Below are 27,191 nucleotides of genomic sequence, written 5' to 3'. Positions count from 1 at the left end.
TATATGATAGCATATATAATATTCTACATCCATCTCACAAGAAAAGTAATAGTTCTTTAAATTCATATAGTTTTTTTTTTGTTTGGCCATTTCCCAAATTGATGGACAATTATTTTTGTTACCACAGGAAGGGTACTACGAATATTGTGTAATGTATTTTTGTCTTTTACCTCCTTGTAGTATGTGTCCATAACTTTAATTTCAATGATATAAGGCACAAAGATACTATACATTTCAGTAAAAAGCCAATGTCTTTTTTCAGTATTTTTTAAACTTAAGTCTGTTTTATGATTTTCAAAATTGGACTCTTTTGTAGTGTTTGGAACAAATCTCTTTTTAAAATAATATTCTATCAAATAATTGCATGAATGGTGTTCTATGTAACTCACTTCATGATTTGATTACTTAGAGATTCAGGAGAAGTTCCTGAACAATTCAACAAACATTTATTAAGCATCTTTTATGTTCAAAGCAAGAGGCAGTGTGTCATAAGGGATAGAAAGTTGGCTTGGTAGTTGGGAAGACCTGAACTAGAATCTTTCCCCTTACACAATATAAGCTGGGTGACCATGGTTAGGGCATTTGGTCTTCAGGTACTCCAGGTAACTCTTGAAGACTCTAGGTTATATATTACCAAGTTGCACTATATGTCAGCACTAGAAGTTTGGCTCCAGCTCATAAGGTCAGTAGGGGGTGGTAAGAAGAAATAGAGACTATATAAAGTATACTTATTGACTAAAATGCTAAGATTTAGGATTTCATTTTCAATTTTATGTATTTATTTTTGGTGAGGCAATTGTGGTTATGTGACTTGCCCAGAATCACACAGTAAGTGAGTGTTGTGTCTGAGGCCGGATTTAAACTCAGGTCCTCCTGACTCCAGGGCCAGTGCTCTATCTACCGTACCACCCAGCTACCCATGTTAATTTATTTGCTAAGAGTATAGCCTATTACTTTTTTATGTTTTGGCTGATTTCATTTAATTAGAAAACCTAGACAATCCCATATCAAAGATAAATTTCTTCTAAGAGTGAGAGACAGAGACAGAAACAGAGAGAGAGAGACAGAAAGGCTGAAAGACAGAGACAGAGAGAGACAAAAAGAGACAGAGACAGAAAGACAAAGACAGACAGATAGAGAGGAGGAAGGAAGGAAGAGGGAAAAAAAAGTATTTATATAGCACCTAGTATGTGCCAGGCATCGTGCTAAGTGAGTTTTGCAAATATCATCTCATTTGAACCTCACAACAGCCCTATAAGGTGGGTGCCATTGTTATCCCTATTTCACAGTTGATGAAAACTGAGGCAAACAGAATGTTAAGCGATTTGCCTGGGATCACACAGCTAATAAGAATCTGTGACCAGATTTGAACTAAGCTTCTTCCTAACTCCAAACCCAGCAAGTTGCCTTTTAGAGCGAGGAAGAGAAAGAGAGTGAGGGTTGTGGGGGAGAAGGAGGAGGAGGAGGGAAGTACAGAAAAGTAATGAATGTACTTCTATCCATAGCACCCATGACCATCTTAAAAAGTGCTGTATAATAACATATGTAAAAATAATATTGCAATTTTTAAAAATATCTCAAGTAGCACTATAGTCATCTATATGTTCCACTTGGCTTTTCTCTTAAAATAGGTGTGCAACCAAGCCCAAGGAATGAGTTGAATCTACACCATATCTTTTGGAATTTTGTCTTTTTTATCAAGAAATTTCCTAACTCAAAACATGACACTGTTCTCCTTTGCACAAGCAACGCATATTTTCTGGTGAGCACAGATAATAGAACTCTTGTTTCTCTCTTGTTCAAGGCATCATTCTAAGACTTAGACTCTTCATCACAAAAGCAAACTTAATTAGTGAAACTTGTGAGTGTGTGTGTGTGTGTGTGTGTGTGTGTGTGTGTATGTGTGTATGTGTGTGTTTAATGTTGGAATGAGGCCAGTGAATCTCTTCAAGAGCCAAACTGAGGAAAGAAACCCTCTTGTGTTGGGGCTTCCTGGCTATAAACAACTTAATGCTTAATTAAACAACTAAAGCTGAGAAAATAGAGTTTAGGGGCCCCAGCAAGGTGTTTGGTTACAGACATCCAGAAAGAAAAGAATCCAAGTTTCTCAGGAAATTATTCATATAATTCTCAAGGCTCATTTAAAGATGGTGCAGAGACAGGAAGTGGTGTTCAATTTATTGTATGGAAACATAAAAATGTTTTAGGGGCAAATGGGACTCTCATGCATTTACTCTGTAAGTGCAGAATCCAGTATAAGATGGCTTTAGAGCCCAGTATGGCAGATAAGGTAAGAAATGAGACAAGCTAAAAAAGCATTATGCCACATATTAACTTCTGTTTTTGTTTTTGTTTTTTTCCTGTGAGGGTATGAAGGGTGGGTGATAACATTGCAATTTATAGACATGCGCTCTGGTGCTGAAGCTGTAAATTCCAAGATATTTCCTTGATAGACATTTAGAACTGGCTTCAGAGTCAGAAATGTAGATGTCATGACCAAACACCCATGATAGTTAACCATCTAAAGTCATATGCTGAAGCTCCTGACCCCTATAATTCACATCAGCAACTAATAATCCATGAGAGCAAAGTGGCAGCTGGAAAGCCTGAATATACTGATCTTTATCCTGTATTTCATCATTAATGGTTCATGCCTTTACAATGAGATTTTGATCACTGTTAAAATTCAGTTGATTAAGAATGAGTAGTCCCCTAAAGTGTCATAAGTCATTTACACTGTTAATCTATAAGCTCAATGAGGGCAAAGACTAATTCTTAGCTAAACTTATACTTAAATAGTAGCATTTATTCTCCCACCAACAAAATATAATATTTATTATATAAAATTTCTGTCATTTGTTCAATAATACTTTGGCTCACGTTCAGGGCACTTAAGATAGAGGTATGAACATAGGAGATGTTCTGGAAGAAGATATTCTGAGTCATTTCTCACATAGTTAGGAGAAACCTGTTTCCATTGGTTGCATAACCACAACTTCCTACATCTACCTGAATGGTGCATAACCATCAGTGGTGTGTGGGGAATGAAGGACTCTGCTCACTGAGTGGCATCATTCAATAATGGAGATGGACCTAGAGTCACCTTCCTCTATTATTAAACTCTGTGGCTCCAAAGATGGGTCAGGTGTTCAATTTGTCCTCTTAAGTTCTAGGTTCAGGGAGCAGAATCCTAGACACAGGAACAAATGCTATCACGACCTTGGATCCTCGGTTTCAAAAAGGAAGCCCTGAGAAGCCCACTGAGGCGTTGGACTCAGAATTTGGCGGTATTAGTGATATATAAGATAGTATATTAATAATAGTAGGTAAAGTTTGTATAGCACTTACTATGTATTTCACTGTGCTAAGTGCTTTACAATTATTATCTCATTCAATCTTCTTAACAACCCTGAGAGGTAAATGTTCCATCTTTGCCACTTTATAGATGAAAAAACTGAGGCAAACAGAGATTAAGTGATTTCCCTAGAGTCACATAGCTTGTAAGTGTCTGAGGCTAGTTTGAACTCAGGACTTCTTAACTCCAGGCCCCACACTCTATCTGTTGTGCTGCTTACCTGCCCAGGAACTGAGTTAAACTGTGGCCCTGATTATCTTCCTCTGTCCAAAGACCGAACTGATGTTGCGGCAAGATTTAAATGGAAATCAACAACAATAAAAATATATTTTCTAAAGAAAGCAAACTTCCATGGAAACATCATGATTGTGTTATATGAAATATATCTGGATTTTTAAAAATGTTACTTTGTTTTATAGTACTTATGTTTAAGCATTTCAATCCACATCATAATTCTTTTTAAATAAAGAGAAAAATAAATAACTGAAAATTAAGTAAATGAGTAAGTGGCATGCCTTACATGTGGCGATTTTCTATTTCTTCTGATAATAATGTTATAGGTAGCTTTTCCCCTCATTCCTGTTGATTTGAAAAGATAAAACAATGAAATTAGAAAATTAAAAACGACTTTTAGTTAGTAAAGCTTCCTTATTATGGCACTTAGTATTTCCATTAGAAAATCAAGGCCCTGTAGAAATATTTTTTTAACTTACATGTCTTTTCCCTCTTACTATTTATTTGATAATTACCATAGATGAATTTCATATAACAACATTCATTTTTGTAAAAAGCATGACCTGTCACATAGCAAATAGGAAAGTCAGCATCATGTTATCATCTTTATGCTCTCAGGAGAAAGAATTTTAAAATAGGTTATCACTTACCTGGTAAATTTTCTGCACCTTTTTGGATGTTTTGTATTTCACCTTGCTGTCTCTAAAGAGTTGTCTTTTCCATGAGTCATTTTATTTCTTTCTATTTTTGCTTACTTGTTACTTCTTTTCGAGTAAACCAAATATATTAGAAACAGCCTCAAATGAGTTTTTTTCTTATTGTATTTTCTTGGAAACATCCCTCTCCACATTTGTGTTTGCTCGCACCTACCATTTCTGATATTGATAAATATATAAGCATTTTAGGAGTTGCATAACAGAATTATAATTATAGAATATTACCTTTAGAAGCCACTCTAGAGGTCATCTACCTCCCTTCATTTTACAGATAAGCCCTAGAGGGGTAAAATAAATTTCTCAGAATTAGTTGCAATGTTGCAAAACAGTCTCAGAGATTGTCAAGTCCAACCCAAACCTAGGCTGGGATCTCTTCTACCACATCCACAAATGGACCTCCAGCCTCCACTTGTAAATATCCTATGACATGCTACTCACTACTTTCTAGGGCAGCTGTTTCCAATTTTGATCAAATTTAATGCTTACTATTTTTTTTCATATTGAGCTGAAATCTTCCTATAACCCATCATTCCTACTTCTGCACTCCAGAACAAAGCATTTCTCATGACAACCATATGACTTGTACCCAGACAGCCTGAACTAAGGTGATGTCATTGAATAAAGAAAGGAATGGATATGGCGTATGTTTGGAAAGAGAATTTAAAAAATTTCAGGAATAATTCCACATGAGAGACAAGGAACATGGAATAGACACAGTTAACAAAAAAGTTTTGAAATAGTAGCTTGTGTGAATAGTGGGGTCACTAAAAATAAAAACCAGACTACTGGAAGGATCTGTGAATTCACCATACTAACAAACTACCAGGATGGGAATTCTGTCTACCAATGCAGATCACAATCTATGATGTCAATAGCTTGGTACATAAGTGTCTGGGAGTTGTCCGAGACCCTCAGAATTACAATTGCTTACCCAAGATCACACAGTAACTATCAGAGGCAAGATGTTAATCTGTCTCTTTTCTACTGCAAGCCAAACATTATATCATACCCACTTGGATGCCTTTACAAAAAATCATAAATTTAGAGCTGGAAGGGACCTTAAGGGCCATCTAGTTCAACCCTCACCATTTACAAGTGAGGAAACCAAGACCTATAGAAATTAATTGCTCAAGACCACACAGATAGTGACAGAGTTATAGGGGAGAGCTAGGATTAGAATCAAGATCTCAGTGATTTTTTTTAATGTTATTCAAGATGCCCTAATAGCATTAAGACAGCCAAGTCAATTTGATCAGAATATTTATTTTCCTTTAGTCCAAGCATAAATGTCTGCGACTTGAATAAGTAGGTTGAAAGGTATGGTAAAACACCCAGACTTTACTATAAAGGAAATTGCTAGTTGTGTAAATATAACAATTATCTTTAAGCACCCAGCCATAAACAGCCTCAAGCCCTACAACATATATTGTCTTTATGTGCAGAAACAGGTTTGCCTGTTTGGAATAACATAATCTGAAGAAGTCCTTTAAAAGAAGCCATTTCTCATTGAGAGACTGTAGTATAGAGTATTGGAATTTGAATCAAGAAAACCTAGTTCAAATCTAGGAATTTGACTGAGAAAGAAAGGCAAGATAAGGGATGATAGGTTGAGGGTATGACAGGAACTGATGAAAATTTTTTTAAGGTCAGAATGATGGATATTTCCGATGGCAGGAAGGAAGGAGCCATTACAGGAGATAAGGAAATATTGCAAAATAGTGTAGAGAGGTCAATTTGCTCAAAAATAGGAAAGGGAATGGAATCAAGAGTACATTTACAGTGGTTAGCCTTATTGAGAAGGACCAATTCTTCATCAAAGACTGGAGTGATGTAGCAGAGCATCAGGGATTGATGTCAAAAGGTTTTGAGATGAAGAGAAAAGAACAGGGAACCGAAGGCAAATGAGGAGTGCCTGAACGCTAAAACTGGTAAACCAAGATATTAAAAGAATAAGAAAAACTCCTGTATGAGAGTTATATCATCTATGGAAGATTGATGGGAAAACATGGACAAGAATCACATAGGATGGGAATTTGTGGAAATGTTAGGATCTTTCCTCAAAAAAAAACCTTTCTTCTTCCCAACTTCCTTATTACCTTCAAGGGCAGAACATGAAAGGAACAGAGAAAGATACTATCAGAATGCTCTAGGACAATTGGAGGAGCAGGGAATTGTTTAATCCGGGGAGTCTAGAAAAGACTTCCTAGAAGACTTGACACCTTATTACATTGTAAGCTCTGTGAAGGTAGAAATCATATTTTCTTTATTTCTGTTTAATTTTCCCCCACCACTCCATCCCAACCAGGTGACACAGTAGATAGAGTGTTGGGACAGGAATCATGAAGAACTGAATTCAATCCAAACTCAGGCACTGACTAGTTGTGTGACATTGGACAAATCAACTGCTGCGTGCCTCTGTTTCCTCATTTGTAAAATGATGATAATAATAGCATCTACTTCACAGGGTTGTTGTGAGGACCAAAGGAAATAATATTTGTAAAGTGTTGAGCACAGTGCCTGGTGCAAAGTAGGCATTGAATAAATGCTTATTTTCTTTCTTCCTTTCCCAACATCTCCTTCATAAAGTGCAGTATATAGTACAGCTATTTAGACCAGAACCTTTAGTGGAAGGAAGAAATTGGATGAAGAATGAATGAATGCCATTTTTTGGAATATTCATTTGACAGATTAATCACATCCCCAGCGTTGTGCCTTCTGGGAAGATTAAAAACTGTGCTAATGCTAAAGGATCTGCCCTAATCATGCTTTTCAATCACTGACAGTTTCAGGAAAATTTATGGCAGTGTAAAGACCAATTTGGGGGTCATCATCATCATTATTTTCTAGTACTGTATCTTTTGAATAGAAGGAAAAATGTAATCCCCAGTGCTTTGCTGAGGATTTTGCATGGATCTTTGAAGCTTCTGATCTTGAAGGCAGGCAAAAAAACCTGGATTTTAGACATGGAGCAATGTTGTTAAAGAAATCATGTCTGTGCTAATACATAAATATTTTATCAAGCGTGAAGGGGCAATATTTTTCAATAGGTCTTTGTGATAAAGGAAGCATAGAACATTTTTCTATTAGCAATACGTATCAAGTAAGAGCATTCCCCAGAGATATTTAAGACTGAAACCGAAACAGTGATAATTAATAATAGTGATACTGAAGCACCTTTCAAACTCAATTATGAGATATGCTGTTTGATTAAGGAATCTATCATATGGTGAGAGAAGTTATCATGGTTTGATGGAATGCATTCTGGATTTGTAGTCAGACAAGAACTGAGTTCAAATCGTTCTTCTGACATGTATTACCTGTGTAATCATGGACAATTCATTCAATACCTCAGTGTTTTGGTTTCTTCATCTATAAAATATTGATAAATGTAGCACTTCATGGTTTTTTATAAGGGTCAAATGAGGCAATGCTTTTAAAAGAGTTTCAAAACTTTAAGGTAAATGGTGAGTTATCCTGAGCATTTCATTCCCTGTGGTCAGGAGTCTTACTAGGCTCCATTGCTTAACACCGAGTTCTGTTTTTTAGATTCTAGAATGATAATCAGCTTACCAACCCCACCCAATGCCTTTTGTCATAATTCTCTACTTTCTCTCTGTTTCCCCTTTCAATCTTCACCACTTTTCTACTTAGTTTTTCCTGCCCCCACTCCATGTTAACTCCTTTTGTATTTTAACTCATGAAGCAATTAATTCATAGTTCTGTGGAATTAAAAGTTGAATTCATAAATGTGTAGTAGAATTTGGCTGTTACTAAAGCAACAAGAATATTAACTTGACCCAATTTGCTTAAGGAAAAAAAAAAACTTCACAATCTGCCCAAAACACAAAATCCAGTGAGAATGAGACAGAATAGTTCACTGCTGTGGAATGGCAAATGTAAACCTACCTTGGGAATGCAAACAGTTCAGACTTTTGCTGAATAAACCAACTAAATTCCCCTCAGTGTTCAAAGACACAGTTTTTGGGAAAGTGCCCAGGAGATGCTAAATTTTCAAAAGTGCTGCTAGATTATTAGTGGGTGGCTGACAGAAAGACCTCAACCTTTTAAGTTCTATACACAATAGGTTGCCACCCTGACTAATTTTGAGGTACATGTTAAATGGTTGCTGATTAATACTTTGTATAATTAAAAACTCGGCTCTCTAAATGATCAATTAATCACAAAGGGACCAGTAATAAGTGACATACTTACACAGCATTTTTATAATAGTCTAGAGACCAAGCTTGTTCTCAGAGTTCCCATAACAGAAATGAAGTGACTATTAGCTATAACTCAGCCTCCTCAGTCATTTAACATTTGACCTTTATATCTAGATGGATTTCCCTTAAAGAAATCAAAGGATATTATAGAGATGCCAGCAGAGAAGTCAGTGCATTAAATAAATTTAATGTTACGTGGCTAATTGCTCAAATATCATCATTTTGTTTGTTATCATTGCTTTGATGAATTGTCAAATCTGTTTACCTCATGAGATATGATCATTATCCCTGTTAAGCTGCATAAGGTAGTAGGAAGTTTCCTACTATTCCCTGTCACTTTTCCCCCCCCACACCTTTTCTTTCTTTTTTTTTTTTTAATAAGTTAACTGTAGAATTTGGAGCTGGAAATAATCACTTAGTTCATTCCACTTATTTTACACACAAGGAAACCAAAGCCAAGAGGAATTAAATGATTTCCCCAGAATCACTTCTGATTGTGAGGAAGCTAGGTAGGACAGTGTAACAGCACTGATCCTGGAGTCAGAAAACCTAAATTCAAATCTAGCCTCATATACTTTATAGATATATGACCCTTTGTGAGTCACTTGCTTTAGTTACCTCAGCTGTAAAATGGGGACAATAATAATTGTTGTTCAGTTGTGTCCAACTCTTTGTGATCCCATTTGGAGTTTTCTTGACAAAGATAATAGAGGGGTTTACCATTTCCTTCTCTAGCTCATTTTACAGATGAAGAAACTAAGGTAAAAAGGGTTATGTGACTTGCCCAGGGCCACACAACTAATAAGTGTCTAAGGCCAGATTTGAACTCAAGTAGGTGAGTCTTTCTGACTGTAGGCCCAGCACTGGATCCACTGTGCCACCTAGCTGCTATACAATAACAGTACCAACCTCCCAAGGATGTTGTGAGGACAAAATGAGATAATATTTGTTGTGTCTTGTAAACTTTCAAATGTTATATAAATGCTATGTATTATTATTTTTAATCAAATAGATAACAAACAGCAGAGCTGGGATTTATACTCAAGTATTCTGACCCCAGAACCAGTGTTCTTTCCATTTTGTGATACAACCCACAACAATTTTAGTTATTCTTTATTACTATCCCTTTCCCCAGTTAGGATCTAAGAAACAGATTCCAAGGATTCCTGAAAATTCTTGGGAGAACATTTTTGAAATCCCCTAGATCTCTTGGATCGCTATCCTGAAGAGGTTCGAGGTTCCAAGATCATTTAAGAAATCATTGGATGTATATCAATCCAGGAGCATTTTGAGAGTCAAATATCCATACCAAAAAGAACAATAACAAAAAAAAAAGAAAAAAGAAAAAAACCTTTTTTTTAGAGGCTAGAACAAAGGTGTCATACACAGGACTCATAGGCTGTATGTGTCCAACACTCTCAAGCAAGGCTTAATGTGATTAAAATGTAGTTGTGAAATGTTTATCAAAATAAATAAAATACAAGAGAATATAGATAATATGTTTTTAAGTCAATATGAGGTTAGCAGGGATCCTTATGTACAGTTAAGTTGCTTGTTTGTATTTGAATTTGATACTTACAGTGGAGATCCAAACCTCTAATAAAGAATCAATTGCAACTGACTTGACAGCAAGGACTGTAGGGTGAGGAGGCTCAAAGTTTTAACATGTGCAGGAAGGGGTGTGTTGGGAAATATTTGACAATGGACTCTCCAAGAAAAAAATCACATGCCCCTAACACACTTTTAAGTCTAATCTTTTGTTGTTTTTATTGTTCAGTCATTTCAGTTGTGTCCAACTCATTGTGATCCCAAATTTAGAGTTTTCTTGGAAAGATACTAGAATGGGGGGGTGGAGCCAAGACGGCAGAGTAAAAGCAGTGACTCGCTTGAGCTCTCCCCCAAACCCCTCCAAAAACCTATAAAGAATGGCTCTAACAAATTCTAAAGCAGCAGAACCCACAAAAAGACAAAGTGAAACAAATTTCCAGCCCAGTACAATCTGGATGATTGATCATAAGGTATATCGCACCAGGCAGGGATAGGAACACAGTTTAGCATGGGTGCACAGGTCTCAGGGAACCTGGAGCAGCCCTCAGAGGACTGCAAGGCAGGCAGCTGTGGCAGTTTCCTGACTTCTCAACCCATTAATGCCAAAGACGACTTAGAAGGTCAGTGGGAAAGGTCTGTTTCTGTGATGAGAGAGAAGCTAGGTTTCCACCCCCCCAGATCTCAAGTATGGCCCGGGGTGGTGGCTGCTTCCTGAGCTTCCAGCCCACAGACTGAGGAGGAACTGAGTGGCCGATCAGAGGGGTATTTCAGGGATCTCTCTGCTGGTGCAGAATTCCCTTGCTTTGCCCGTGCTTGGATCTGGATCACAGTTCTGGGTGGCAGTCTTGGGCAAGAAAGAGAGCTGGCTTGATGGAGCTTGTAGTGGCTATGTAGAGCAAATCCTCCTCACAGTTCCAAGACAGAAAAGAGTGATTATGGTCACTCATAGATCACAGCACAGGCCAGGAAAGGAAAAAACACCTCGCCTTTGATCATAGCACCTTGGAAGAACTGAAAATTTACAGGTCCCTATAGGTATCTCTGAAAACAGCTGCACAAAACCCTTGAAGCTTGGGACAGTACATTCTCCACACTGGAAATAGACCCCTACCATAACAAAGAGTTTATAACTCAAGTAATTGGCCTGGATCATGAGCAAATAGCGCAAAAAGAGTCGGACTACATTATCTTACTTTGGTGACAAAGAAGATCAAAACATACAACCAGAAGAAGACAACAAAGTCAAAGCTCCTACATCCAAAGCCTCCAAGAAAAATATGAATTGGTCCCACACCATGGAAGAGCTCAAAAAGGATTTTGAGGAGCAAGTAAGAGAAGTAGAGGAAAAACTGAGAATGATGCTAAAGGAGACCCACAAAAATACTGAAGAAAATAACACCTTAAAAAATAGCCTAACCCAAATGGCAAAAGAGGCCCAAAAAGCCAATGAGGAGAACAATGCCTTAAAAAGCAAAATTGGCAAAATAAAAAAGGAAGTCCAAAAGCTTACTGAAGAAAATACTTCTTTAGAAATTAGAATGGAGCAATTGGAAGCTAGTGACTATATGAGAAATCAAGGCACTGTAAAACTAATCCAAAAGAATGAAAAAGTAGAAGAGAAAGTGACATCTCTCATTAGGAAAACAACTGACCTGGAAAATAGATCCAGGAGAGAGAACTTAAAAAGTATTGGACTATCTGAAAGCCATGATAAAAAAAAAAAGAGCCTAGACATCATCTTTCAAGAAATTATCAGGGAAAACTGCCCTGACATCCTGACATTCTAGAGGCAGAGGGCAAAATAGAAATTGAAAGAATCCACCGATCACCTCCTCAAAGAGATCCTCAAAGGACAATTCCTAGGAATATTGTAGCCAAATTGAAGAATTCCCAGTTCAAGGAGAAAATATTGTAGACAGCCAGAAAGAAACAATTCAAGTATTGTGGAAACGCAATCAGGATAACACAAGATTTAGCAGCTTCTACACTGAGGGACTGGAGGGCAAGTAGTATGATATTCCAGAGGGCAAAGGAGATAGGATTACAACCAAGAATCACCTACCCAGCAAAACTGAGTATAATCCGTCAGGAGAAAAAAAAATCATCATTCAATGAAATAGAGGACTTTCAAGCATTCCTGAGGAAAAAACCAGAGCTGAATATCAAATTTGACTTTCAAATGCAAGAGTCTAGTGAAACATGGAAGAGGTAAACAGGAAAGAGAAATTTTAAGGGACTTATTGAAGTTGAACTGTTTACATTCCTGCATGGAAAGATATTTGTAACTCATGAGTACTTTGTCAGTATTAGGGTAGTGTGAAAAAAAATACATGTATATGGATAGATAGATAGATAGATAGATAGATAGATAGATAGATAGATAGATAGATAGATGGCACAGGGTGAGTTGAAGATGAAGGGGTGATATCTGGAAAGTAAAATTAAGTGGTAAGAGAGGATTATACTGGGAGAAGGAGAAAGGGAGAAGTAGACTGGGGTAAATTTTCTCACATGAAACAGACAAGAAAAGGCTTTTACAGCAGAGGGGAAATAGGGGGAAATGGGAGGTATTGAATGAATCTTATTCTCATAGGATTTGGCTTAAGGAGGGAATAGCATATACAAAAGGGTATAGAAATGTATCTTACCATACAGGAAAATAAGGGGGTAAGGAAACAAGAAAGCAGGGGGTTGAGAGAGGAGAGGGCAGATTGGGGGAGGGGATAATCAGAAGCAAACCCTTCTGAGGAGGGACAGGGTCAAAAGCATTACTACACTTCTATAACCTGTGTTGAGATGCTTGCCTTTTCAATGAGGGTGGGTGGGGAGGGAGGAAGGGAGAAAATTTGTAACCCAAAGTTTTAAAAACACATATTAAAATTAAAAAAAAAAAGAAGAGAGATACTGGAGTGATTTGCCTTTGCATTGATATTTTCTCCACAATTTTCTTAATTCTTAGTAACCAACAAAACAATGAAATGAAGTCCTGATTTGAGGCATTTGCCTATTTATGAGATACAACCAATCATATTGAAAATTTAATAATCAGATCTCGTAAGCCAATGTGAGCTGGCTCTCTGTGTGCAAGCCAATATGTTCTAAGAATGTCTGTTGTAAGTCAGAAAAACACATCTGAATCTGAAAAGAAATAGTTAATTTAAAGTAATAGTGAAGAGTTTTACATTTAAATAAAAGAGGCCCTGTATCTGAGAAAGTATAGGCCAAGATTTCTGTGGAAGGTTACTAATATCAAAGCAGAAAGTAATGTTTTTGAAGGCAAAAACATTTATTCAGTGTCTGGTGTAATTCCTTTGCCATAGAAGGCATATAATAAATGTTTGCTGAATTGCTTTATATGTACTTCATTCCAACTGGCTGGAATACAACTCTATCACAGTATTATTGATCTCTTTCTCAATTAAACAGCTTTCACCTAAGTTTGGAGTTCTAATACTCCATGGTCAGGCCTTTGTAGAGTGAATTTAATTGAATTTGACCAACACTGATTAGCATACCTCTGTGTGGAAGACTATGTGCTTTATGCTAATGATAGTAATGTAGACACAATGCAATCCCTGGTCTTAAGTAGCTTACATTTTTTTTAACACATTTCTACATTAGTCATGTTGTAAAGAAGAATTAGAACCAAAGGCAAAAAAAAAAGCAAGAAGAAACAAAGAGAGAGAGAGAGAAGAGAGAGAGAGAGAGAGAGAGAGAGAGAGAGAGAGAATAGTATGCTTTTATCTGCATTCATATTCCATAGCTCTTTTTCTCAGTGTGGATAGCATTTTCCATCATGGGTCTTTCGGAATTATCTTAGAGTCAAAGTTGGTCATTGTACAATGTTACTGTTGCTGTGTGCAGTGTTCTTCTGGTTCTGCTTACTTCACTCAGCTTCAGTTCATGTAACTCTTTCCAGGTTTTTCTCAAGTCTGCCTGCTTAGCATTTCTTATGGAACAATAGCATTTCTTTACATTCATATATCACAGTTTGTTCAGCCATTCCCCAACTGATGGGCATGCTCTCAACTTCTCACACCATATACCAAAATAAAGTCAAAATGGGTTCATGATTTAGATATAAAGGCTGATACTGTAAGCAAACTGGTAGAGAAAGGAGTACTTTACCTATAAGATTTATGGAGAATAGAAGAACCAAGAGAAACAAGCAGGAGATACAGAACATTATGAAAAGCAAAATGGATGACTTTGATTACATGAAATTGAAAAGTTTTTGCACAAAAAAAAGCCAGTGCAACCAAAATTAGAAGAAAGTAGAAAACTGAGAAAGGATTTTTACAACCAGTCTCTCTGATAAAGGCCTCATTTCTAAAATACATACAGAATCAAGCAAATTTTATAAGAATACAAGTCATTCCCCAATTGATAAATGGTCAAAGGATATGAATAATCAGTTCTCAGGTGAAGAAATTAAAACCATCTATAGTTATATGGAAAACTGCTCTTGATTAGAGAAATGCAAATCAAAACAATTCTGAGGTACCACATCACACCTATCAGATTGGCCAAGATGACAAAGCAGGAAAATGACAAATGTTGGAGAAGATGTGGGAAAATTGGAACACTAATGAATTGTTGGTGGAGTTGTGAAATGATTCAACCACTTTGAAGAGCAATTTGGAACTATACCCAAAGGGCTATCAAAATGTGCATACCCTTTGACCCAGCAATAGCACTTCTAGGGATATATCCCAGAGAGATCATACAAATGGGAAAAGAACCCACATGTACAAAAATATTTATAGCATCTCTTTTTGTGGTGGCAAAGACTTGGAAATTGAGAGGATGCTCATCGATTGGGGAATGACTGAACAAATTGTGGTGTATGAATGGAATACTATTGTGCTATAAAAAATGATGAGCAGTCTGACTTTAGAAAAAAACCTGGAAAGACTTTGTACAGTCTGATGCTGAGTGAAGTGAGCAGAGCCAGGAGAATGTTGTACACAGTAATAGCCACGTTGTGCAATGACTAATATTGATAAACTTAACCCTTCTCATCAGTACAAGGACCTAAGACATTTCCAAAGGCCTGGTGATGGAAAATGCTATCCACAAAGAAGAAAGAACTACAGAGTTTGAATGCAGATTGAAGCATACTCTTTGCTACTTTTTTTTCTTTTTTTGTGTTTTGTTTCCTCTTTCTGGTTGTTCCTCCTGTTCGTTCTAATTCTTACTTACAACATCACTAATGTGAAAATATGTTTAATAGGAATGTATATGTATAGCCTACATCAGATTGTGTGCTGTCTTGGGGAAGTAGGTGGGGAGGGAGGGGGAGAAAATTTAAAACTCAAAAGCTTATGGAAGTGATTATTGATCATTCGAAATAAATAAATTAAAAAAGAGGGGAAAATATAAATAGAGTCAACGGCATTTCTAATGTACAAGTTGTAAGACTCTATATAGACTATATTGCATTGTTGTATCATATGAAAAAATTCCCAAGTCCAAAAATGAAAAACAAGTCTTTCAAGTAGGTGTTCATCATGTTTAAGTTTTATTTGCTAAACATAAATTTTGTTATGAATTAAGTGATTTTACTTTATTTCTTCCTTTTAAATACAAATGAAAGAATTGAAATATTGTCTCAAGACAATAAATAAAAGAACAGAAACAGAATAAGTGAATATTAGATTGATGCTCAGGATTATCAAATTTAAGAAAGAGTTCGGATTTCAAGAACTGATTTAATTTTTTACAAACCATTTCTATACTCATACCAAAAACATGCTGAGTTTTCAATTTTGCAATCCACCATGCCTGCATAGAAAGCACATAGTGATTGAATTTTCCTCAAAAATATACCTTCAGATTCAGGTGAATCTTGAAAATCTGTTTTGCTACAGATGAGTAGGCAACCAGTATTTAGCCAGGACTAGAAACATGTAGCAAACATTGAGTACTTAGAAGTAAATATGTGTCAGTACAGAATATGGTAGCACAAGAGCATCCCTTTTATCTGAAGTATAGCTGCAGCCTAAAATCCCATTAGCTACTATAGTAGTCACATCACACTTATACTCCATTTACTCTGTCTTTTTTTTCACATATATTCCTTTAAAGCCAAGTGTCCATCCATACTTCAATTATTCATTTTTGCTGTCCAGCTCTGTGTGATTCTTCGTGACCCTATTTGGGGTTTCCTTGGCACAGATAGTGTAGTAGTTTTCCATTTTCTTCTCCTGCTCACTTTATGGGAGAGGAAAGTGAGGCAAACAGGACTTAGTGACTGACTCAAGGTCACATAGCTAGTAAGTGTCTGAGGCCACATTTGAACTGAAGTCTTCCTGACTCCATATTCAGTGCTCTTTCCACTGAGTCACTTTTTTTTTTAAGCAAGTAAAACTTTACATATATTCTTGTTTCAGCTGTGGCGTGAAGATGATCCTGAACTCTTTGAGAATTGACCAGCTAAGCAAAAGCTCTGGATAATGCATTGGAAATTTGGAAGATGGCATGTTGTAGTGAAGAGAGTACTGAATTTGGAGTCAAAATACATGTGTTCAAAACATATATTAGATACTTACTAGTTTTATGATGTTGAGAAAGTGCCTAACCTTTCAGATTTTCCTCGTTGTTGAGGATAGAAATTCCCTCCCTTTGTATATGCATCCTCATTGCCTATTACACTGATTGCCAAAGAGTATTTTTTAAAATCTTCATTTATTTGTTTCCTTGATTTTTAAATGGGGATAATACCTATGTAACCTACGTTGAGGGTGAGGGGGTGAGTGCTTTCAAAATCTATATAAATTTGAATTGTATGGCTAGCCAAATGATATCTGTTATCCAACCAGACATTAAATTGCACTTTTATATAACCTCATTTGGCTATAAATAGTAGTCTCTTTGTGAGAACATAGGTTGACAGAACAATTCTCTTCTGCCTAGTTAGCCTGATCTCCATTTAAAAATGAATATGTATTGAGTGCCTTACCATATACACAGGACTGCTCTGGGCATTATTCAGTTTACAAAATAACCAAATAACCAAGTCTAGCTTCAAGAAGTTTTCAGTGTCCTGGGAAGAAAATATTTAAATACATGCAGGGTAGTATATATTCATCTTTCAAATGACATAGTATAGATAGGCAGTGTTATCTCTGTGTAGCACAGATAATCAAAAGAATCCCTGATCTGTTTGTTGGGCTCATGAAACTTTACTGAAAGCACAGTACCCATAGAGATACATATGAGCTTTAGCCCCTTGCTGAGAAGACACAGAAACTCCTTGAATTGGACTATAGTGACTAAGGCTGCTTCTTGATGATTGGTGAACTGAAGCTTAGGAGGATAGACTTTTATAAGAGGATCAACCTTTCTGTGGTCTGTAAGAGTGGTCTTGAAACAGCTTAACCATTTTTCCTTTCCTTTCCCTTGGACTCCCATGCTAGAGCACAGAAAGAGTCAGAGATTTCTCATTCCCAAACATATTGGAGGGCAAAGAGTGTAGGCATTTCTCAACCAATGACATTATTTTGCCTATTGATTTCAGCAAGTATTTCATTAAAAAGTCCCTCAAAGTGTCCCTTGTGAAATGAATACAACTGCTGTTCTTGGCTTGGACTGAAAACTGGCTAAAAGATCGACAATAAAGGAAGATGATATGTGACTCCTAAGCAATAGCTATTGCTGAGCTAAAGCATCCATCCCTATTTTCTGTCATACAAACCTACTTCTTTGGTGAAGTCAACGTGGACTAGGGACTAGGATCACTCTTGGGTAGATAAAATGGCTCCCTATCTATGTGACATATTTTCTGAGGCCTGGAGATGATTTCTTGCTAATAGAATATCTTCCCCAAGTGTTCTGAATCCTGAAAGTTGTTTTAAGAGGCAAGCTTTTCACTGGTCACTAAGGCTTAAAATATAGAAATCACTTAGAAAGGTAACAAAGTGCCTTACTTTCCTAATAGGTCCTACATAACTTATATGGAGTCTTTCCAAAGAGTAGAGATTAATGGGGAGTGAAGAGGAGAGAACTGAAGGAGAGAATTAGATAGGGATGTCATTGAATGGTAAAGGGGCAAATAAAAGAGAGAATGGAGATACCAAAGACAATTTTGTGCTAAAATTGTAGCTTGAGGCAGCCTCCTTGAGAGAAAGTTTCCTTTACTATGTGTAGTTACTATCATTATTTTGTATGTAAATAATTTTAATATCCTAATTACAAATACAAATTAAAGGGACTCCTTTGTACTCAAAAAACATTCATTAATTGCCTTTGATGTGCAAGATCTGTTCTCTTCCTTCAAGGACATTACAATCTAGTAGAAGAGATAAGATATGATAACAAATAACTAAAATAGTATATGATAAGAGTATGATCTGTATATGAATGAGGGTTATTATGAAGATAACTCTTTTAGCTAAGGGGATCAGAAGGGAAAGGACTATGGCTTAATTATTTTTTGTGTCTCTATAGTAGATTTTTAATAAATAATGATTGAATGAAGGAAAGAATGAATGAATGAATGTGATATTGAACTAGGCCTTAAAGAATGGGTAGGATTTAAACAGTTAGAGACTGGATGAAAATAGAGACTAAATTTCAGGCATTTATTGCTAGAGAAGGATTAAGGCACATTAGGAAATAACACTTTCCTTGTAAAAGAACAGACTTGCAAAACCTGAACATTCACTATATTAGAGAAAAATACAAATCAGTAATGCAAAGTAGAAGTGGGGAAAGCAGGACCCAAGAGTAACACATTACATTGAAATATGGCAAACATAGGTTTAATTTGGTAACAGGCCATAGACCCATAGGCGTTAATTATAACATGAAGCTGAGAAAATAGTCCTTGCCAAAACAACACCTGGAATGGTGTGCTCAATGTGGACTTATTGGAGATATCCCAAAGAGACTAGAGAGAAATGAATAAAAAGGATTCAATAATGTAGGAATTTTGAAAGTTAAATTAAAGGCTTAGCACCGTTTTATCTGGATGAACCACTGATAAAGTACAGAGTAGAAACAGAGATGTAACTGGCATGGAATAAAATGGGCTTCATTGCAGTTTGCCAACACGACAGGGAGAAGGCATTTTCCCCCTGGAGGGCCCTATTTTCCCTGGTCCTGAGTATCTCCCCTCCAGGTATACTTTATCCATAAGGCAACCACCATTACTATGATATTTATTTCACAATCTTCTGATGCCCTACACCACAACCACATAGTATAGTCCTCAGGATCTTATTACTAAGGCTCCCATCACAAGGTCCAACTTCCCCCAACTCCTACAGTGGAAAGGTTCAGAGCTGCCTTTTCTGGGTGCAGTTATGTCCCAAAGTATCTGTCCTCAGAGTTGTACCCCTACTGCCATCTTTTTTTTTTTTTGGCCACCAACACAGAAAAAATGTCCTAGTTATTACTCTAGTTAGGAATAACCTCCAGTAACCCAGAAGCCACTTTTCTTGGCAAACTCAATGACCTAAAACATGGCCAAGAACTGGATAGACAAAAAAAAAAAAGGCAGGTAATCAAAACAGCTGTCACTAAGCTCAATGCAATAAAGTTTGTGTGGTTTCATGGCAGGGCTCCTCAGGCTAAATTGAGAACCTTATTTCTGTTATTTTAAATATAATTTTAACAGGATGCAATTTTTTTTTTTAGTTTCCCAGGACATATTGGAAACAGGAAATTAGAAAAGGAGGTGAATATATTGCTAGCAGCAAGTGTGTGGAAAGGACCTAGTAGTGATAGATGATACCTGACAACCCAACTTGAGTGAAGATTAAAACAATAACAAACAACAACGACATGTTATCTGAAAAGACATAGGAACTCAAAAATTAGAGCAGACTTAGGAAATTCACTGTCAGGGCAAATAGCCCAGGATTAATCAATAGCAGGTAAAGGTAATATATAGTACTAATGAATCTTTATAATGATAATCTTGAATCATCAGTAAAAGGTTAAATATCAAAGACAGGGGAGCATAGAGTCATAGAATCAAAGAATGAGAGTTGGAAGTAACCTCTGGGGTCATCTATACTGAATCCTTTCCAAAAAAATTCTAATCTACAGCTTCTTAGGCATTATATGCTTCAAAAATGTCTAGTAATGGTAAACTCACTATGCTCCAAAGAAAGCCCATTTTATTTTTGGTCAGCTCCAGCTACAAATGTAGTGATAGTGGGGAAGAAAATAAACATGGCCCCCTTGATATTTTGGTTCTTGGGCCATTTCTGGTGGGGTTCCTATTCTGTCTCAGCAATGAAGGGATTGACACTTTTGCATGATACAATAAAGTTTTGATGTCTTTTTCTTGTTAGTTTCAAAGGAATGCCTCTGTCTCTAGTGTTCTCTTTCTTTCTATGGCTGGATCATGTAGCATGCAGCTTGTTATCCTTGAATTCTCCTTAAGAGGAGGAAGGGTGTGTTCACTATTCCCCTTACCCTTGAAGAAATAGCAAATTGCTTACACATGGCAGTTGGTTAATGAGCTGGCTAGGGTGAGCTTGAGATTGGATCTCAAAGCTCTAGCTTCCTGTTCTGCTCTGTTTCTCTCTGGAGTGAAAATGACTGAATAGCAACCATAAGGTGTATATTTCTGATCTTGGAAACAACCTTGTATGTTCAAAAAATGTGAAGCTATTGGATCCTCAATCATTGCTTTGATGGAGTGTGAGAAGTGATCACTATAGTCTAGTGATTTTTGGAGAAGACCCACAGGAAGCAGAACACATGCCCTAGTCTCTCTTGACAGAAGAGATGGAACTTTTGGGAGATAGTGCAGAACTTAGTTGAAAATGAAATTTGACAGTTCTACAAAACGTCTCATACTTTGATGTTTTATGTATCAACCTCCTTGCCAAGTAAAATGAGAGTTATAAAGTACACATGAGTCATATTTGTTTATTTATTTGTTTTAGCATCAATTTTGTTTTCAGAAAATGAAAGCAGCCCTGCACCTGATCTACATTGTGCACTTGGGACCCTTCTCTATTCCTCACTTTGGAGAAACGCTTGAAATAAGCCAAATCTAAACTTAAATAATTTTTCTTCCTGAGATCTAGGGTGAAAGCATACAGATCCAATAACTTGAAAAAACAAGCTTGACCCATTTTGTCAGAGGCTAGCCTCCCAGACAGAATGTAATCCAGCTTCATGTGAGCCCAGAACAAGAAGCCCTTGAAATAGAATTTCATCATCTGAGATATTAGGCAACATTAATAGGAATTTGGCATCCAGAGTTAAAAAAGGGGGGGGGATTTTATCACTTGCTCACCTTTATCATGTCCAAATCTAGCCAAAAAACATTTGTTAAGTACCTACTATGTGCCAGGTACTATGCTAAGCTCTAAGGATACCAAAAAAAAAAATAATGAATGACAGGCTCTATTCTCAAAAAACCTCACAGTCTAATGAGAGAGACAACAAGAAAACAACTATGCACAAACAAGAGACATAAAAGATGAATTGAAGATAATCAACGGAGTGAAGGTACCAGCATTAAAGGGGATCAGGAAGAGCTTCTTTCAGAATTAAGAATTTTAGCTGAGATTTGAGGGAAAGTAAAAGGCAGAGAAGAGGAAGATGAGAGTTCTAGGCATAAGGGACAAGCAGGGAAAATCCCTGGAGTCAGAATGTTTAGTGTGAGGAAAAGTAAAAAGACCAGTGACATTGGATCACAGAATAATCTCTTGGGGGATGGGGAGGGAAGAGAAGCTATAAGGAATAAGAGGACTGGAACCATAAGAAGTGGCTGGGTTATGGAGCACTTTAAAAGATAAAGAGAGGATTTATATTTGATCCTGTAGACAAAAGGAAGCCACTGAGGTTGGTTGGGAGTAGAGGTGGGGTGGATAAAGCAGCCTTGGGAAGATCAATTTGACATTTGAGTGGAACGTGGATTGGAATGAAGAAAGAATTGAGGCAGAGAGACCAATCAGCAAACTATTGAAAATATCCATGCTTGAGGTGATGAGGGCCAATACCAAGTTAATGGCAATATCAGAGGAAAGAAGAGAGCATGCATAGGAAATGCAGTGAAGGTAAAAAGAAAAGGACTTGGTGACGGATTGAATGTGTGGGGTGAGGGGTGAGAATGAGAGTGAGGAGGCAAGGATGATACCTCGGTTGTGAGCCCGGGGGACTGGGAAGATGGTGGTACCCAATAATAATAGGAAAGTTAGGAAGAGAATAAGATTTTGGAGAAAAGATAAAGAATTCTGTTTTGTACATGTTGATTTTAAAATTTCTACAGGACACCTATTTCAAAAACATCCAACTGAATTGACAATGACAACTGAAGACACAAGACTAGAGGTTGCAAAAGAGATACAAATATAACTGAGAATCAAATGTATAAAGATGATAGTTGAATTCATGGGAGCTGATGAAATCACCAAGTGAAATTGTATAGACGAAGAAAAGAAGAGTGTGTGGGGCAAAGCCTTAGAGGATTAATGGTCATGACCTGAACAGAGATTCAGCAAAGAATACTGAGAAAGAACATTTAAAAAGATGGGAGACAGCAGTATCAGGAAAACCTAGAAAAAAAAGAGAATGTCAAGTAGAAGGCAACCAACAATGTCAAACACTATAAAGAGGTCGAGAAGGATGAAGATTGAGAAGAGACCACTAGATCTGACAATTAAGAGGTCACTGGGAATGTTGGAGAGAGAAGTTTCATGTGAATGTTGACAGCAGAAGCCAGCATGAAGAGAATTACAACAGGAGTGATAAGAAAGGGAGGCATACATTATAGAGAGCATTCTCAAGATATTTAGCCAGAAAAGGGAGAAAGATATAGGATAATAGCTAACAGGAGCGAATGGGAAAAAATGTTTTTGTTTGTTTGTTTTTTGTCTTTTTTGTTTGTTTGCTGTTTTTGTTTTGTTTTGTTTTGTTTTTTGGGGGAGGAGAGATCTGGCTTTGTTTGTAGGCAATATGGAAGAAGTTAGTAGACAGTGAGGGATGGGGAAGATCACCAGTTCTTGTTCTTTATACTGTTAGATAGATATTTGAATGTTCATTGTGACAAAAGTGGACTAATATGCATGGAAGATTGAAATCAGGAAAACAATTAACATAACTAATACTATTAAAGCCAAAACAATCAGAAATACATGATCATATCAGTAGGTATAGGGAAAATTGTTTAAACACTCATTTAGCTGAAAACAATAATAACATGAACAACAAAAACCTCAAAAGCATGAGGGTAATATGATAAAAAAAAATACACAGTTAAAATAAAAAGTACCATTATGTATAATGGAAAAAGAATTGAAGTTTTCCACTAAATATTGGGGGAAAACAAGGATGCTTCTTTTCCACATTGTTATTTAACCTAGTTCTAGAAAGGGAAAGTTTAGTAATAAAACAAGAGGGAACAAAATGAAGTCCCAAATATCAGAAAAGAAGAGGTGAAGCTACCTTTTTTTTTCAGATAACTATGATTTACTTAGAAAACCCCAGAGAATCTATAACAATTGGAGAGAAAGAGAGGGAGAGAGACAGAGACGGAGGCAGACAGACAGAGACACAGAGAGACACAGAGAGAGACATAGAGAGAGAAAGAGAGAGGGGGATAGGATGATTTAGTAAAGCAACAGAATTTTTAAAAATCCAAAAAAATCATAAGCATTTCTATATAGCAATAACAAAAGCTAGGAGTAAATAGTGAGAAATTCCAAACAACTACAAAGCACATAAATCATTTCAGAGTTTATTGACCAAAGCAAATTCAAGATACATGAAGACAATTATGATGTTATTTAAGAACATGATGGCACATTTAAATGATTGAAGAGATAGACACTGTTCATGTTTAATTCATGTCAAGTCAAAAATTGTAAGACCTAAATTACTTTACAGTTTCAGTGCTATGCTACCAAGAGGATATTTCATAGAAATAGACAAAATAATAAAATTCATTTGAAGGAACATGAGGGTCTAGTAAATCAAGGAAAATGCCAAATACAAAACAGATAATTTAAAAAATAAAATAAAGATTGTTTGGTTATTGTTTTATGTGATTCTTTCAATATAATACCCTCAAATCATGAATTTGTGGGTCAACAGATATAAGAGGAAAAAGAAAATCCATTTATTACATTCTGATCAGCATTTCAAACCCCTATCCCAGAGTACTGCATAAATAAGAGGCTCAAAAATGAGTAATAAAGCTGTATACTTCTGAAATAACGATTTACAGTTCAAAGTCCTTTGGCATTCATCAAGACTAGAAAAGAAGGCCCCTTGACTGGCTTAGTAACTTACATCAAACTAATGCATTATTTCAGTCATGTTGTGATTGGACAGGAATTTTCCTACTCATGAGCATCTTCCCGAACACCTTCCACAGGAAAGGCCAAAGACTGGAGAGAGGCACAGAGATTTTAGGGGACGAAAAATTTTATCATCTCCTTGCAGATTCTTCCTCTGAGTCAGAGTAAGAATTGGGGTTTGTAGGGATAAATTTCTTATTCCTTCTGCTTGTGCTGTGTATGTCTCATAGATAAAATTAAAACCTTGAAACATGTAAGGTTATCAAATGCAAGCTTTCAACTGGTATCAACTTCACTTTTTAAAAAATCCTTCTTGAAGAACAGCTATTTCTTTAAGCTTGGCTGTCAGCATCATCATTTTATAGCTTACCAGTCTCAAGTGGTTTAAAATTGGATGCAACAAAAGTGTGAGAGGAATAAAATACCTCTAGACCTTTTTCTTTCACTTTATACACTTCAATAATAAATGAGGCAACATCTTTGACTCTATCTTCCTTTAGTTTAATTATCATTTTTTTCTATTTTGGAGTTTTTCTCCCTCCCCAGCCTTTTTTTTTATTTGCTATTGTTCCCCTAAACTACCAGACCATCTGTTCACTTGGCAGATGTAAGTCAGTTCTGTAATTGTTGTCATTCTTAGCATAGTGCAACCCATGCACAATATAGAGGACAAGAAGTACTACATTCATGAGTTAGCCAAATGTATATTGTTGTCGAAATTACTTGTCAAAACGTCAAAGGGAGCAGCATTTGCTTTTCTAAGCACTGCATGTATCTCCCAGGATTTCAATGGGAGGCCTCTATTATTCTGTTACTTATGCAATGCATGGCTCAGATTTTTGACTAGGTTAAAGTAAATGGCATGAGCACTTAACAGTTCTGGGGTTATATTGTAAAAAGTCAGTGCTGATGTTGTTTACATTTTTTTTTTAATTCAAGCAGTGAATTGAGTTTGGTGGAGGTATATAAGATTCATACTACTGTAAGATAGTGAAATCCCATATACAGATGCAGCTTGCTTTAAGAAAAAACCAATACAGCTAAATCTGGATTTACATTAGGGGTATAACTGGATTTTTTAAAAAAAGACAATTGTAGGGGGAGTGGGAGAAGAAAGACAGTCACACAGAGAGCAGAATGAACAGGGGAAGCAATGGTTATTCCAAAAAAAGGGAGGGAACGCATCTGGAGCTAGAGAAAACAGAGGCTGTGGAGGGTGTCATGATGACCTTGGGGTGGCTGCTATAGAGGGACTGTCACCTTTGTCATCAGTCAACTAATGGTACAAGTCTGCTTCCCCTTCTCCCCTTCTCTCTTATCAGCACTCTAGCATAAAGTTCAGTTTTACCCTGACTAGTGGCAACTTTAATTTATAAAAAAGATAAATTGGACAATCAAATAACAGAATAACAATACAATAAGAGTAAAAGGACCAAGGCAAGAAGATCTGAGTTTGAATGCTTCCTCAGACACATACTAACTGTGCATCTTAGAGCAAATCACTTAATCTCTCAGCCTCAATTTCCTCATCTATAACTGGGGATAATAATAGCACCTAGCTCTCAGTGTTATTCTGAGGATCAAATGAAACAATACATGTAAAAAATATAAAAAGCTTTGGAAACCTCAAAATGATGTATAAATGGTTTTCTTATCATTCTCATTATTTTTAGAATTGAAAGGAAACATAGAAATCATCAAATCAACTAGAAGACCTAGAGAGTCTGAGACCCAGACCATAACTAGTAACTATCAAAATTAAGATTTGAACCTAGTTCATCCAATTCCAGAACCTCCAAGTTGTAAGTAATCTTTCCATACTTGGAATCCTCAAAGAATTTTGTTCGTTCTGTTCTAATATACATTTCATGTATTTTTTCCCTAAAATTACAATCTATTACTACAGAGTTCCCACACTTCTAAACTCACAGAATCGCTGGTTCTTGACACACAGGTCTTGTTATAGTTGCTGGGGATACATGGACAGAAATGAAACAGTTGTGGTTTTTAAAGAACCTACTCACTCTTGTGTACTAGGATGTGGCCTGTCCACTGATGTCTCCCAGGCCACCTTATTGAATGCAAGGCCAGTCTGTCCTTGGAAGGCCCATAGGTGCCAGGCCTTGAGTGCAGCCTCCATAAAATAGGCTGATGCTCTTCTGTCAATGTCTGGCAAATTCAAAACATGCAATCCTTCCCAGGTGACAAGAAAGTCAGCTTCTAAGTAGCTCGTGTAATTTAGATTTCCCTGAAACTACATCAAAGTTACATATTTCATTTTTTATAGTAGTTATTTGTTTTCTATGGTATCCATCACCTATACTAAAGTGGAACAGTCTTGAGGATAGGAATTGTTCTTTACACATCTCTTTACAGCCTTCAGTACTCTGCACATCATCCAGGCTCTTTTGAACTAAAAAGCCCAAGATTTTTCATTGACATTTGATTCAAAAAATTCTACTTTGGATTACATGTACTACTCATACCAAGGAGTATGAAGACCATAGCTCAATAGCTAGGGAATTAAAGAGAATCCAAAAGCACATTATCAGTTTTATCAACAGGGGTAAGATAGAGAACTATGGACTTTGTCCTGGTACCATGAGGACAATTAAAAGCCAATGTTGCCTTTTCAACTGCTTTGTGCTTGCTTAATAAATCTTTATGAAATCGAATTGAATTAGGAATCAGCTCACTGCCTCGAAGTGATAATATCAGAGGTAGGCTGAAAGTTGAAAGGACACCAGAAGCCATGTGGTCTATCTCCCATATTTTACAGATTAAGAAACTGAGGTTTGAGAAATTTAATTGACTTGCCCAGGGCCATACAAATAGTGTAGCATGTGGGATTTGA

The 27,191-nt window shown here is 36.6% G+C and overlaps 1 pseudogene; it reads left to right on the top strand.

Moving 5' to 3' along the window:
• Positions 1-9,779, top strand: part of LOC110217772 (aldo-keto reductase family 1 member C1-like) — a 37,271-nt pseudogene extending 27,492 nt beyond the window's left edge.
• Positions 9,780-27,191: the final 17,412 nt, after the last annotated feature.

The sequence above is a fragment of the Phascolarctos cinereus genome, unplaced genomic scaffold (genome assembly GCF_003287225.1).
Source record: "Phascolarctos cinereus isolate Bilbo 61053 unplaced genomic scaffold, phaCin_HiC Scaffold_3;HRSCAF=262, whole genome shotgun sequence".
NCBI classification, from domain to species: Eukaryota; Metazoa; Chordata; class Mammalia; order Diprotodontia; family Phascolarctidae; genus Phascolarctos; species Phascolarctos cinereus.
Note: the sequence above shows the minus strand (reverse complement) of the source record. Positions and strands in the feature narration are given on the sequence as shown.